This window comes from Echinops telfairi, unplaced genomic scaffold (assembly GCF_000313985.2).
Source record: "Echinops telfairi isolate 266 unplaced genomic scaffold, ASM31398v2 ScPeMD7_1;HRSCAF=3_0, whole genome shotgun sequence".
Taxonomy (NCBI): Eukaryota; Metazoa; Chordata; class Mammalia; order Afrosoricida; family Tenrecidae; genus Echinops; species Echinops telfairi.
In genome coordinates this window covers 93,040,015-93,056,414 of record NW_022103896.1, presented here as the reverse complement: position 1 = coordinate 93,056,414, position 16,400 = coordinate 93,040,015, and the positions used below count along the sequence as shown (strand labels likewise).

At 41.6% G+C, this 16,400-nt stretch overlaps 1 non-coding gene across 1 annotated transcript; it reads left to right on the top strand.

Annotated features, from left to right (window-relative positions):
• The first annotated feature begins 1,507 nt into the window (after nucleotides 1-1,507).
• Nucleotides 1,508-1,569, top strand: LOC115868769. Its single transcript, XR_004045762.1, has one exon. It is a non-coding gene; the product is annotated as a U7 small nuclear RNA (small nuclear RNA).
• Nucleotides 1,570-16,400: the final 14,831 nt, after the last annotated feature.

The window sequence follows — 16,400 nt, the reverse complement described above, 5'->3', positions numbered from 1 at the left end:
AGCATTGGGTTGGGATGTTTTCGTGATGCACACTTTCTTTACATAAAACTCTCTTATACATGAGTTGCTGTGGATTTGTTTCTCTGAAGTACCTAGACTAATACTGGCATTAAAGTAAATGGACTCACTAGAACGCATCCACAGACTCAACTGCCAATATTACTACTTCAACAAAATAAAATGTAAACATCAGTATTAGACAAAGTGAGCACGTGTAATATAAGTTATACATTTATGAGTCACTGGCCCAAGTGATGGGTATGAAATCAGTAGTGCAGTAGGAGGATTTGATGAAAAACAGAGCTATTTCTGCTATCAGATGAGTGCGTAGTCGACATGTCTTTTCTTCAGGACAAAGTGCTCCTGCATGATGGAATAAGAGCTGCTCTAAAAGAAGAAGGCGATCGCAGTTGGAAGCGTTTTACTGGCAAACATTCACCAGGGGTCAATTCCTGCGGCAGCTGGTAGGGAACTAAGCAGACCGTGATATGTCGCCACCAGATTCCATGCAAGGATTAATGGCTCCAAAGAACAAGCTACCTCTCTAAGTCTTCTTGTAATGTTACAGCCAAGTGTGATTCGTCCCACCGTTTTCATCCCCTTTACACACGAAGGAACAGAGGGTAGCTTTTCACAAGTCCCAGAGGAGCGAAGCACATGGATAATCCAGTACATGTTCTAAATCGTCTCCTTTTGTTCAAGCCAAGTCATAGCCCTCGTGGGACCTGCCAGAACAGAAGCTTGCCTGTCTCCGGGCGAGTCTGGTAGCAAGAGATGGGATGGGATTTGTTTAGAGCCATCTCTCATCATGAGGGAAGGCTATAATGTCCCCAGAAAGATATTGTCTGATTCTGCTACTAATTGGACTCAAATGACCTTGAAAGCCTGAGGATTTCTGTAGCTCCTCCACTCCACATATAAAGAGCTGCTGCAATAAGATTTGAGGACGGTGCCTGCAGCCTGGACTAATCCAAGGGCTGCAGACGCAGCAGTGGGGCTGGGACACTGAGCCTCCTTTGCATCTGCTCAGCCCACCGGCAGCTCATCTTAAAGGTACTGTGCATTGAGATTGTGTTGTCCGGTGCAAGAATTTACTTTTGGGGGCTGGGAATTGAGGCAGACGTACTCCTTAAAAATCTGTCTTCTTTTGGTCACTCGGACTCATTTGTGAACCCTCTGCCCTGTACCGATTTGGAAGTGACTTGGTTGGGCCAATAGATTTATTTCTATCTCTGACTATTTATACATCAGTGATATTAGGATTTCAAGTTAATGGTATAAAAAAGTCAGAAGTCAGCATATATCTCACTGAGCAAGGCTCTCCTCAGAGAAAACAAAATAAAATAAATCTCACACATTAGTTGATGGGCAACTTATTACAAGGCAACATTCATTGTAGGTGCTGAATAAGGGGCATCTCAGGAAGCCGATGGTCAAGAGAATTCATCTGAAATTTGGGAGTTTTACAAGACTCATAACCTAGGGCTTAGAAAATTAAACTATGAAGTAGTGTTACAGCTCTTTTAGAATTTGTCTAGCAGGTTTTCTGGTTTTTACCGGAAACCCCCCCACCCCCCAAAAAGAAAATGAAACTATGAAATGTTCTTTTTGTTTTCCTGTTTGTTTAAAAATTGATGATTATCTGGTCCCCTCAGACAAAAGTTTATGAGCCTCATACAGGTCAACACTCAGTAAATGTTATGTTTATTTAAATACAGTGAGTTCTAGGATTCTGTATGTATAATTTAATTTGTTGTTATTCGTTACCGTGGAGTTGTGTCCAACTCATGGTAACTCCCAATGTACAGAATTGAGTTGTTCTATAGTGGTTTTAAGACTGTGACCGTCCGAAAACCGAGACCCCAGCCTATCTTCCAAGACACTTTTGAGTGGGTTCAAACCACAAGCTTTTGCCTAGCATTCAGTGCTTGACTCTTTGCACCTTCTAGAGATTCCCATAAGCAAACTAGTGAAGTAAATGTAGGACTTGCCATGGGCATTTTAACTTCTCCAAACTGGTACTAATTTAATACAAAGAGAACCAATTCTCTCAATATAGGTAAACTCTTAATTAATATGCTCTTGGGTCTTGATGATTTCTCCAAAAACAGTCCTCCTTTGCAAAATATCTTCTGGTTATTGATATCTATAGCAAGACTGTCCTCACGTGGAAGAACCTGCAATTTTGAAGAGACACACTGTGTCTTGAACTTGATTCTGAAGGATTTTCCTGAGACACCAAACCTCATTTTATAGATGGTATGAAAGTGAAGTATCTTTTCCAAAAATCTTAAAAAGTAAACTGAAAACAAAAGTGATTGTTTGAAGCACAACTGAATTAAAACCACCTTACTTTTAGCACTACCGTGATTACTAATTCATTAATTCAACATGGTTTTTGAGTGCCAACTCCCTTCTAGGGCTTCCTGGAGGACACAAGTGGTACCTTCGCTTGAGCACAGACCATATGCTACGGTTGTGTTGCTTGATGTGCTTCTTTGACTAACAATTTTACTTCTAGGAGTTAAAGCCACAGATACACTTGTACATGTGAACAAATTGCATGCATTTACTCCAGGGCTTTTTATAGTGTCCCTAAATAGAAGTTAATCTAAATGCCCACCCAAATGAGAATGATTGTATGCCTTTTGCTATATCCATATACAAAATACAGTACTATGAAGTTGTGAAAAATAACATGTTCTGGTAAATAATTATATCCTTGAGAGATAAAGCAAATGTATAACAGAGTATGTAGCATGATCCTGCCTGCATAAAATAAAAGTTCATACGCACATACATATACATATGCTTATTAAAATGAAAATATAAATAGGGTACCCACTGTGACTATCTATGGGAACTATGACGCTGAGGAAAGCGATTTCTCAGCACTTTTGGAAATATTTTGCCATATCTATCTATATACACTGCATTTACATTTTTATGTAATCTTCAGAGAGCATCTTTACTAATGGTGTAACTCTTTGAACAGATTTATGTGGCAGTTTTCTGACAGAAAGAGTGAATAAACTACTATATGACATAATTTTGATATGCACTTCCCAAACATAGACCATGAAAACAACCACAACATCAAAAAGAACAACACAACTCCTAAACTGTTAGGGGAACGAGAGTAAAGGTTCTAGACTTGTTGCTCTCATGCCTCTTCCTTCAACCCCACTGCGAGTGTGCTAAGTGTGTCTGCTCTCCTCTACCTCGGCAGCCACTGTCTCTTTTCCTCCCTTTCTGTTTCTGGGGAATTAGTCTTTGTTCAGGATAGCCTAGGTAGTTTAGAAACACATCCTGTGGATGGAAGGCAACCACCACCACGATTTTATTTTCACTCACCAGGACAATAGTGTGGTTAAGAAATCTTTGTTTCCGATATTCCCCTTAGAGTCTCAAGGGGAATTTTCCCCCTAGATTCTCAAGTCTTTTGAGAAATCAGGGGCCACACTCTTTTAAAAGGGACACATCACCCATTTTTATTCTCAGAAGGAAATTAACCTTTATTTGTAATAGTCAAAGAGCTACTGGGCTGGACTGGGAGGGTGGGTGGCTAAGGGAAAGAGCAATAATTTAACCAAAATCTGCATTTTAGCCAAATTTATAAACTTTCTAGGTACAGAATGTAAAATTTGCTAAAGAAGTTCTCAATTTTAGCTCCCATCCTTGGGAAAGTGTACATCCCTCAGGTAGTGGTGTAATTATGAAGGGATGACCATATGTGTATGTTCTATTAGGCAAACAAGCCTATGGATGACTTGCTGTGCAAGGAGTCACCAGGCGGTGCAAATAATGGTTAAGAACTTGGCTACTAAGTGAAAAGTTGGAAGTTCAAGTGTACTTACCAGCCACCGGAAACCCTATGGAACACTGTGTGATAGCAACTGATTGGGTTTTATATGTGAGAGGCACCATTTTAAGTCAGATCCTTTGTACACTGGTACAGATAGGAACTAGAAACACAGGGAATCTAGGACAGATGAACCCTCAGGACCAGTGGTGAGAGTGGAGATACCGGGAGGGTGAAAGGAGGGTGGGGTGGAGAGGGGGAACTGATTATAAGGATCTATATATAACCTCCTCCCTGGGGGACGGACAACAGAAAGTGAGTGAAGGGAGACGTCGGACAGTGTAAGATATGACAAAATAATAATTTATAAATTATCAAGGGTTTGTGAGGGAGGGGTGGAGAGGAGGCAGGGGGATAATGAGCTGATACCAAGAGCTCAAGTAGAGAGCAAATGTTTTGAGAATGATGATGGCAACAAATGTACAAATGTACTTGACACAATGGATGGGTATATGAGTTGTGATAAGAGTTGTACGAGCCAATGAAATGATTAAAAAAAAAGTCAGATCCTTGCCCCACTCAAGTTTAGTGTCCAGTTGAGGACAGAGTATGGGATCAAAGCCATGAAGAATAGACACCCGACTCATGGCCTCAGTTGAGCTAGGCACACGGCCTCTTGTCTTGGACCTGGGCAGAACCAGCACTTTGCAGCGCAACCAGGGTGGATCGGGCTTAATGATCCCCCAGTTCCCTTCTAGCTCCAAACAGGCGACTAGAAAATGCACGGAACAGTCTGGTCAGAACCAATACAAACCCTGCTGTGATCGCAGTGCAGTGGGAGAAGAGCTGTACTCTGTTCGCTTCTGTTTTTCTATGTTTCATTACCATTGTTTAAAAACACGGATATGAAACATATTTAGAAATCAGAACATTTTGATTCTCTTGCAATATTGGATGATCGGGCAACCCTGGGACCATGTGCTACTAACCTCAGTCACGAAGAGCCGAGTGGCAGTGACCCTCTTAAATGAGCCACCCAATCTGGAGGTCGTCACAGACCCCTGTGCACCTAGACCCTGCAGGTGCACGTGCTCGTGGCCCCTGAGGTGTGATCAGTAGAATGAGTATAAGTGAGACAGTCAGATATCTGACTTTGTCAGGTGCTCGATACGTACTACAGGCTGCTTTGTTCATTTAAAACTCATTAACAGTTTGAAAGTGTACTGTTTTGTTTTACAGATGAGAAAAATTGAGATTTAGTTCAAGTAACTTGTCATATGGGATGTTCAAAAAAAAGCGTTACTTCCAAACTGATTCTAACTCCTGGCGACTCTAATGTGTTATACGGCTGTCACCTTTTTCCCCTGACAGTTTCATTGGCATATAATTCCTATATCATTCAACTCAATGATTCAATCACACCAAGAAGAGTTGTGCAATCATCAACACAATCAATTTTGGAACATTTTCTTCATTTTTTTATTAAATGATCATTTTCTTCAGTTTTGTACTTATTGTTATTAGCTACCCATTTCCCCCAGCCTCCCCTGCCATACCACCAAGGAATCCAGTATTCCTGTCTCTCTGGATTTACCTATCTTGGATTTCATATACAGAATAACATTAAAAACAAACAAAACTAACAAGAATAATAAAGTAAACCGATAGAGACCTCAGTTGAAAAGAAAAGAAAGCAGAAAATATTAAAAACTAGGACAAAAGTAAGTGGAACATACGGAGATTGAATGATAAGGTGATACATTGTAATCTAACTGCTTCCGCAACAATATGCTTTCCAAGCAATCTGCTTGATAGAAAGCTGTTCACATCCCTGGTCCATGGTCAGAGGAAATTCACCAGGGGCTTAATTCATGTGTATTTTCCATCTCTTTTTAACTGAAACAGCTTTAAAATGGGTCAGAAAGCATTTTGACCTATCTGCATCTACTATAACCTACTTTAGAATGCTCTCTGTAACAAGGTCATTCACATCCCTCAACTATGAATGGAGGGGATTCCCCGGAAGCCTAATCCATGTGTGGACCCTGTAAATGGATTTGGGGCTTCTGCTTTTTTTATTGCTGTTAAAAGATTTATTGCAGCAATACAATGAAAGCTTAGAAAACATTTGTATGACGAACCGGCTTGGAAGTTGCGGAGCAAAGGGAAATCCCCGCAATGGAACACTGCGAGGAGATCCTCGCTGTGGGAATTCTTCACAGTCCGCCACTGAACTTTCTTCCCAGGTCACCAAACACGAATCCTTAATGAGTGTCTCAGTGCAGACTGGTTTCCCCTTAACGCAAGATGTGCACAACGTCTCCATGATAGTCCATTGCAACCAAGTCTGAAGCAGCCTGTTTGGTGCCGGTAGTTTTTGTTTGTTTGTTTAGTATGGTGTTTCAGCAAATCATTTTCAAATGGAAAATGTGACCAAGTTCTATGGCTTTTTGTTTAAAAAAAAAGTTCATTAAAAAAAAGTTGTTTTACATATGGTTCTGGCACCTACATGAAAGATTTAATGAGCAGCAAAGGAGGAGCAGAAAGCACCATGGCTGAAATGTCTATTTAGAGTATTTTCAGGGTGGATCCAGTGCAAAATCGTGAAAACCCAAACATCTCAGCAGTGTCAGCCGTACGTCGGTGCTCAAAAAACACCAAAGGGCTTGTTGGCTTCACCCTAAATAAAGTGCCTCGAGTTGAGATCAACATCAGCCTCTGACATAACCTAGCCAGCCCTAGATTAGCCATGTCTCAGTCAGTCTGTTGGATCAGACTTTTATAAACCAGATATTCACAATTGAAGCTCTGATAAGCCGTTCATGTTAACTTGACTTTATCTGCATTAGTTCTCTTTCCAGTGCACTCTGAGGGCGAAGTCAGTCCATCCCTGGTCATGGTTGGAGGTGATTCTCTGGAGGCCTAATCCACTCTGGGCTTTCACTGCCATCCATAACCTTCTATAAACAAGGTGCTCAGAACTTAAGCTCTAATACAACTCCCTCCTCGGTCTTAGATTTTACTACTTATAATCCTTGGTTCAGACAGCTGGTGTGCTTTTTCCATGAGGATAGAGCTGACTTATTTTTTTTTAAACCTCAGCTGTTGTTCTTACTGATAGCCAGGCCCCATTTGATTTCTTCACCACACCTTTATAGCACCCATATCTTTAGTAGTCCTTCATGAGAGTAAATATCTAGCAGGGCTGCATCATAATCCCATTGTTTTTAGGTTAGAGTTTATGGTTAAATGACTCAAAAGGCCATGTACATATCTGTTAGGTGCTATCCTATCAGTTCCAACCCATAGGGACCCTGCACACAACAGAACAAAACACTGCACCACCCTTACCATTCCTACACCCAAGCCCATTGTTGCGCCACAGTGTCAATCCATCTCATTGAGAGCCTTCCCCTTTTTCCCTGCCCCTTCTCTTTACTATGCCAGATGTTCTTGTCCAGGGACTGGTCTCTCTTAACAATATGTCCAAAGTATGTAAGATGAAGTCTTGCCCTCCTTGCCCCTAAGGAATGCTCTGACCATATGCTCTGACTTTATATATATCCAGCATTATCAGCTTAAAAAAAAGCTTTATTGATATAAAATTCACATATCATATATCCATTGTTAAGCCACTTTAAAAAATAATTGTATATACATTTTCACAATCAGTTCTAGTGCTCCCTACCACGTCCTGCATTCATTGTTTGTTCCCCAATTCCTCTCACCCTCCTCACCTCCCATCACCAATAAACCATTGCATCAGTTATTGTCTTTATACATCTGCACCTTCTGTGCTTCATAAACTGGGAAACCTCACAGAAATAATTTTTAAAAATGAAAGAAAAAAGTTTATTAATAAAAATAAAGAATAAGAAAGAAAAGACCACCAGCAATATTAAAATAAGCCAGAGAGGAAATTTCTGTCATGGAAAAACGAAGACATATTTAAACCTAGACAAATTTAGGTTGGGTCAATATGAAGATCAATTGACCAAGTATCATATCATAGTTCCATCTACCATAATCAAGTTTACAATACTCTTTGTCTGATAGCAAAGCTATTCCTGTCCCTTGCCTGTGGCTAGAGGGGATCTGCCAGAGGCTTAATCCAAATAGATACTCCACAGATGGATTTTGGGTTCCCATTCCCCTCCATAGCCTTCTACAAATTTGATGTTCACAGTTTAAGCTCTGAAATTTTTCCCTTCATCATATTTTGATTTTATTATTGTCATCTTTGGATCACACAGGCTGGTGTCCTTCTTCCATGTGGACTTAGTTGACACCTGACTTGTCTGAACACAAGTCTTTAAGATCACAGATGATAGTCTTTTTGATAACCAGGCACCATCTGCTTTCTTTAGTACACTTTTCTGCAGCACCCTTATCTTCAGTGATCTCTTCATGAGGGCAAGTATTGAGCAGGGTCTTGTTATAAGAACTAACTGTTCTTGGATTCGGGCTAAAATTAAGTGAGAGCCCAGAATCCATCTGCTTGTGCATAGGTTATGATGGAGTCTGGTTTAGTTTAGCAGTCAGTCATATTATCATTTTATGACAAAAGTAAAAATATCCAAACCACCACCACAACAAAACAAAAACAAACAAGTCCCAAACAAAAAGAAGAAAAAGATGGTCTTGGAGTGACCTCTCCCATTGGGGAATTTCAATCTTAAGTCCAAGGACTACAGATAGTTTTGAAGTAGGGCCAGTTCTTCAATTGGGTTTCCATGTCAAGTCCTGGTGTGTTCCTTGGGGGATGCTATGTTCCCTGTAAGGCCAGTGTCTAAGGTCATCACAGTGTTTAGTCCATGTCATGGTTCACTGAAGGTTGGCTAGAAACCTATTCAAAAATGTCTACCCAGGAAGGTAGAGCTGGGTTTATCTCCCCTCAGATTCCTGACACTTATTGTTTAGCATCCCTTCTCCCCATTTACCCAACATACCCACCAACAGAAATAGCAGTGCCTCCTCTGAAATGTAGATCTTCCCCTCCCCTCCCTTGCCTTAACTTGATTTTCCAGTAAGTGTCTCCTCTCATTGCTGTGGAGGGTCTGTTGGTTAGTCGCAGCCTTGTCTCAATGGTGTACCGCATCGAGTAGATGGCCTTCTCCCTTTTCCCATTCTTGAAGGAGTGGCATCAGCCAATGAGAGGTCTCTGAAGGCAGTTCTTCTGAAGTTATATAAGAAGGGTAATGTGTGCTTTGTGGCTGGTAGAGAGGCTTTCTACTCCTTAGTTTGGGAACTGGCCTCTAAGATTTGTTTAATTGGTGTTTCTCCTTATAGTAGTGCACTCATACCGTATTTGTCCTTTTGATTGACTAACTTCACTCAGCATAATGATTTCCAGGTCCTTCCATGCCACTGTTTTTCAGAGAGGCATAGTAGAAAACACATTGTTTTCCATTGTGTGTATGTACCATAGTTTCTTTATCATTTTTTCCACTGGGGCATTTGGACTGCTTCCAATGTCTTGCTACTCTAAGTTCTGCTACTATGGGAGAATATACATCCACTTGTGTTGTGCCTCTCATTCCTTTGGGGTACATGCCGAATAGTGGTAATGCTGGAATGTATGGGTTTTCATTTCCAGTTGCTTTAAGTATCACCATATCGTTTTCCATAGTGCATGTATATGTTTACAAGTCCACCAACACTATACGAGTTCCATTCTCTCCACAACTTCTCCAGCATGGTATTCTCTGTTTGTTTGTTTAATTGGGCTAGCATTGTGGGTGTAAGATGGTGTTTCACTGTGGTTTTAATTTGCACCTCCCAGACGGCTCGTGATTGTGAACATTTTTTTCATGTGTTTGTTAGCCATTTGTACTTTGTTTTTGGTGACCTGTCTGTTCATGTCTTTTCCCACTTCTTAATTGGATCATTTGTTATTTTCTTATTGGGCTGTTGCTGAGTTCTGTAGATTTTGGTAATTAGACCCTTGTCTGATGTTTCAATGGTAAAATTTTTTTCCCAATCTGTAGGCTCTCATTTTACTCTTTTGAAGAAGTGTTTTGATGTACATAAGTGATATAATTTCAGCATGACTCAGTCATCTATTTTGTCTTCCCCTGTGAGTGCTTCCTTTATTATATTTGGTAGTTAGATATGGTCTTGTTTCATTCTTCTGTGTATGGCAATCCAGTTTGTCCAACATTATTTGTTAAAGAGGTTGTCTTTGTCAGATTGGATATTTCTTGGCCATTTGTCAAAGATTAATTGCCAGTAGGCTGATGGATTGTTTTCAGATGTGAATGAGATATAGCATGCAAAGCACTTACTATAATGCACGGCTTAAGGCCAATATTCATTCTTATCCTCTGTATTCATATCAGCAAGTGGTAACAATCGCCACACTTAATGCTCAAAATGTTGTGGTAGATTTTATTATCCACATATTTTTGAGGGAGAAAGTGAGCGCGAACAAGGAATCTAGCCTAAACCTTCAGATTCTAAGGTCTGTCCACCCAATGGGGGCTGGCATCACACATAAGTAACAGTGAGTCAGGAACCACATTGTCTTGACTATCATTTAGCATTTTTGAATAACCCTATCAATAGTTCAGGAGGCAGGTTATATTGTTTCCCTAGTTACCAGACCAACAGCAGGCTCAGAAAGTTTAAGTTCTTGTCTAACTCACCGAGCCAGTAAATGTTGGCGCTAGACTCTGAACCCAAGCTTCTCCATTCCAAAGGTCCTGCCATCACTGACAGTGGCTACAACCACTTTTCACTTCTCACTTAGAGGAGAGTTTCTATACCCATAAGGGGGGAAAAAGAAAATGAATGAATGTCTATCATCATAGAACACAATTATCCCAAGAAATCTTGCTAGGTTATTTCTTGGGTCCCTGTAGGTCCAGTATTTGGTTGGTCCTTCAGTTCTGAAAATCTCGTTGGACAAGTCTTATTCAATAAATCCAAAAATGCCTAATAATGATTTTGTGGAGGAAAGTGTTATCTGGGCACCATGCTAGAGAGGAGTTTCAGTAAGACCAAATATATCAATCTAGTTAGTTGATCTGCTATTAAAACAAAACAAACTCACTGCCATTAAGTTGATGCCAACTCAGAGTGACCCTATAGAGCAGGTAGCACTGCCCCTGTGCGTGTCTGAGACTGACTCTTTACAGGAGTAGCAAGCCCCGTCTTTCTCTTAGAGTAGCTGATGGTGTCAAATTGCTGACCAAATTGCTGTACAGTTAGCAGCCAAACACATAACCACTTTGCACTCAGGGCTTTAAAATTGCTATAAAGGTCAATATAGAATCACTGGCAAATTGGTATTTGTACAATGATAGTATTTATTAATGCTAGATTTCTTGAAGTGGACACCTATACTGTGATTAAGAGAATGGCCATGTTCTTAGGAAATATAGATGGAAATATTTAGAGGTGAAGGGTCATGATTTGCCATTCTGGCAGTTCTTGATGCATTTAATATTTTTTGCCAATATCATAATTCAGTGTTCTAATAATTATTGGTGTCCCTTGTCCATGGCTTAATATCACAATCAATTTAGGTAAACTTCAGAGGGAAGAACAAGACTGCATTACTATGGACACATTCAGTTGTGTCTTTATTTATTTTCTTTTAAGTCCTCTTTTAATTAAAGGTTTCAACTATACAAGAATTCATTCTTCTTGTCCCTGGTGGTCTCTTATTTCCCCTGAACCAAGTGCCACACTGTGGGTAAGAATAGAAGTGGTTTTTAAAGGGTATTGATTATAGGGAAAGCTGTGGAGAGGGAATTGAGACCTCATTTAAATGGCCTGAGTGTTTTGGGAGTGAGATTATAAAGAAAATGTTTTTTGGAAGGTGCTTAGTTGAGGTGACTTCTCCCACAGGCTACTCCAGCATTCCGCAGTGAAAGGGCGGGTAGGGAAGGGTGACTCCACTGCTCTCCATCCAGTGGATGAAGGAGGAGAAATCCAGTAAAACGCCCCGGGACCCATCAGCTCCAGTCTTCATAGCACTCAGAGCTAATGGCTTCAGCCCTCGAGGGACTTTCCACACACAAGGGGGACAAGGACGATGTGAGGGAAAATGAAGGGACACCAAGCCCCTGGCACCTCCAGAGGCCTAATCTCCGCGTGATTCAACTGGGGTTTCTGTCGGATGATGGGTCAGACGCATTTTACCAAATGCTAAGTGTGCCAGGAGGACCTGGTGGCACCGTTGTTCTCTGTTGGGCTGCTAACCACAAGGTCAGCAGCCCCCAACCACCAGTGACACTGCAGGAGAAAGACAGGCTTTCTACTCCTATAAAACATTAGTCTTGGAAGCCCACCGGGCCAGTTCTCCCCTAGCCTATAGGGTCCCTGTGAGTCAAATAGATGATGGCAGTGAGTGTGGTTTGATGGAAGTGTCAGCAATAAGGTCCGTGAGTACTGCCAAGGGTTCCGCTGGGCTACTAACCTACAGGGCTGGCAATTCAAGCCTAGACAGTGGCACCGTGGAAGAAAGGCCTGGCAATCTGCTTCCATAAAGATTACAGTCCTGGAAATCCCATGGTGCAGTTCCACTCTGTAATTCGGTATCCATGAGTCAAAATCAGCTGTACAGCAAGTAGTTCTTGATGTCAGGAGACAGGACTCCGAGTTTTTGTTTGTTCATGTAAACACATAAAACTTTTAACACTGAGAACCTCTGACAGGCGGCGTTGGAGAGTGAAGGAAGACTCATCTTGATGTGCAGCCACCACTCCTTCTGTTGGGGGAGGCTTACATGTGGCTACGGTGATGAACAGGTGTTGGCGGACTAAGATAGATGCAGACAAAAGACCTGGCAATGTGTGTCTGAAAATCAGCCCATCAAACCATGGCCACGGACCTCAACAGTCCGGTTCGGACATGCTCTTGCGGACGGTGTCAGGGATAGTTTTCTTGCACTGTGCATGGGATTATTATGAATCAGAAGCCAACAAGAATAACCATCTTGGAAATATGTTAATCTAGTTGTGCCTTGATAAAGAATTGCACAATGTTCAGAACAAATTTGATCGTGATGCATATTACCCCGTGTGTAAATAGCATTAGTGATGAATGCAGGATTTGAGATTTGACAGGATTTACATCCCAGCTCTGCCACCCTCAACAATGTGACTCTGGACAATGGCTTATGTCCTTGAGCCACCGCTGAAAAAGATGGGTCAAAATTAGGATCTTGCGAGAATTAGGTGTGAGATTTACAACCCTTAGAAGAGTAAAGAAGATTTGCACTGCATAGCAGTAAAACAAGCCGAAGAGCATAAGCTACAAGCCCACTTAACCCGTCAGTGAAAGTATAGCAGGACTTAGTTGGCCCTTTGGAGAGACAGAGTTCCTGGGTGACACCCAGGATTAAGTGCTAGGTTACTAATCTAAAAGTTGGTGGATCAAACCCCGCTAGAGGTACCTCCGAAGAAAGGCCTGGAGATCTATTTCCCAAAGATCACAGCCATGGAGCAAGCTTCTGGAGCTCTGAAAGACACGGGCTTGCCAGAAGTCAGGCTGGAGTGGATGCAACAGGTTTGGTTTCCAGTTTCGTTTGGCTTGTTTTGCTTTTTGGTGGGAGCAGAACTACTCTGTCCCTTGTCTCATTTCCACTTTCTACTGGATACCCAAGTAGTATCAGTTGCCAATACCAATGAATTTTACCCTTTTATTCATCTTGAAGAGGAGAAATATTTCTCTGGACCCATGTTTTATCAAAACTGGTGAGTCAGAAAAGAAATGCTGTGGACCAAATCTTTTATAAAGGGAGGAAACAGATACCATTTCTGAGTGAATGTGAACATAATTAGGGTAACTCACTCATAACTCACTCACTCAACTTCTGGTCCTTACAGATAGATATTGACACTTACTATTCTTGATTTTGAGGTCATTAGGAAGTAGAGCACAGCACACTATCTGATTGTCAAGAAAAAGAAATTATGTTCTTGGTGACTCTTAGGATTCGAAGAACTCAAAGGACATGAAAAGCACACACATAACATGTGTAGTAGAGAACTAACCTCATCCAAAGGGAGGGCTGAAGTTCACGGGCAGTGCCAACAGTTGACTTAAAGCTGAAAGCAGTGGTTTGAGGCCACCCAGAGATGCTTTCAGAGAAAAGCCTGCTGATCTACTTCAGAAACATTGACCTTTACCAACCCTATGGAGCACAGTTCTACTCGGACATGTTGGGCCTCACTCAGTGAGTGAGATTCTAGGGACTTCCCACAATTATAATTTCCTAAATGGTGTAAATGTGAAACTCATCAGCAGGAGTGTCTGCTCAAGGCTTCTCTGCACTGACACTAACGCTGGACCTTGCATGACACGGGAAGCATCTTATTGCTGTGATAAAAGACCTGCCAATTCTGAGAGCCCAGCAATGGAGACAAATAAACCTCAAATATGAGGCAAGTCAATAAGAGGCAAAGTGTTTAGCATCATGTGTAACTCGAGGCAATGAAAAACGTATGATAGTGGTTATTCGGTTTCAGTAAACTGCTTTGCTCTAAACAAAAAGTTGACTATGAGTCCATTCTGACTCATGACTGCATGTGTCAGAGTTGAGCTGTGCTTCCAGACGTTTTCAGTGACTATAATCTTTTGGAAATAGGCTACTAGGACTTTCTTCCAAGGCCCTTCTGGGTGGATTCAAACCACCAGACTGTCCATTAATACCTAATCGCTTAACTGATTGCAACACCCCATGCTTGATGGCTTTATGAGGGCCTCAAAACCAAAGCAAACCAAAAAGACCCTGTGAGTTTCTGAGGACAAGTAGATAGTGCCTTAGTAGCTAAACATCTAGTGAGTGTATAGTCATATTTTTCTGTGTTTTCATATTTAATTCCAGCTACCGAAAATGAAACTGAGGTTTAGATCAAGGAAAGGACTCGGCCACAGTCACAAAGCTGCGCAACGCGAACCTCTCTGCAGCTGGCCTGAGCAACCGAGTCCACCTGCCCCTGAAAGGGTGAGGTGGGTTTTGCTGAAGAACTCCCGTGCCAATTACTTATAGCAAGAGTAAGTCTAGTCAAGTAGGTTTAGTATCCGGTCTCTTAAGTCTAGAAGCAGGACAGGAAGTTGTTCCAAGAGACTCAGCATGAAGAAAGGAAGCAGGGAGAAAGCCAAATAGCTGAGGGCGCCCTGTAGAGAGAGCACAGGAAGGGGGATTTGAGAAGAGGAATGGAATAAAACCAGTACATCATCGATGTTAAGTGCCATCAAGTCCATACCTAATAAAAAGAATAAAAAACATGTCAACAGCAACTGTTGGCAGGTGCCGCCAAGTTAGTTCCAACTCATACTAACCCAATGTACAACGAAAAACTACTGCTAGATCCTGCGCCATCTTTACAATTGTTACCTTGGAATCCACACTGGCAGCCACTCTGCCAATTCCTGTGACTGAGGGTCTTCTGTTTGGGGGCTGATCCTCTCTCCACTTCACCAAGCCCGCTTTCTTTCTCCAGGGATCGATCTTTTCTGATAACATGTCCAAAGTACATAATATGTAGTGCAGCAGGAATAGTTCTGCCTAGACAATGAGCATTCTTGAAATTTTACTGCATCCTCAACCCTCAATGTATGTTGAGTCACTTTATGTTTTTAATCTGTACAAGTCAAGAATCCAGGTATTTTAATCTAAAAAGCTGTCCTATTCATGCATGTGGTCCTTTTCTCAACTGTATTTTAAATTCATTGGCTACATTAACAATATTATTTATAACATTTCCCAAATGTTATGATAATGCTGTCTCTAAAGTAAACAAGGGACATACATGAGCCATAGATATATGTATGCCAGGTGCGGGGAAACAAAGATTTCTCCCAAATTGTCTCCCCCAAATATATGCCAAACTTAGCTGCTTGCTACACATGGCAAATGTCTATACACTTGGGGTCAACAGAAGTAGATCAGAGGTTACTCTCCCTAAGGGTTATCAGCCATCTAGAGCAAGCTGTCATCGCTGTTTATCCCACAACAACTATGACCCACTCCCTTCTAATAAGAATAGTTTTTATTACATGACTGTTTCCCTGTAGGAGACCCCAGTGAGGTCAAGCCCACCCAAGGGTGATCCAGGTTAGGCTGCCATCATGAATCTAGGGTCCGCCCATCTTGTCACATGTATGTCTCTAGTCCCTCCCATTCCTATGTGCTCCCTAGCTCCCCTTCCTGTCATCGGACATCCCCTTCCTGTGATGTGTATGCCTATTGTACTGCCCCTTCCTATGACGTGGGGTTACCTGTAATCAAAGGCCCCTAAGGAGTTATAACTCTGGATTAGCAATAAATTTGGGTGCTCCTGTTCTCGCTCACCAAGCGGGGCGGAGGTGAGCATGCTACCACGAATTGTGTCTGACTACATTACTTCAATCTCTCTTTTATCTCTCATGCTCTCCAGGAGTTCATTATAACCTTTTATTGCCATACAATTGCACCTAACAAATCATCACAGGTTTGGTAGGCACAATTGTACAGTGATAATAAGTAAATCTTATAGGAAAGTCATAGAAAATATGAGAGATGTAAGAGAGATTGAAATAATGGCATAAGACACATTTCATAGTAGCATGCTTACCTCAGCCCCGCTTGGTGGTCCACGTGGAGATG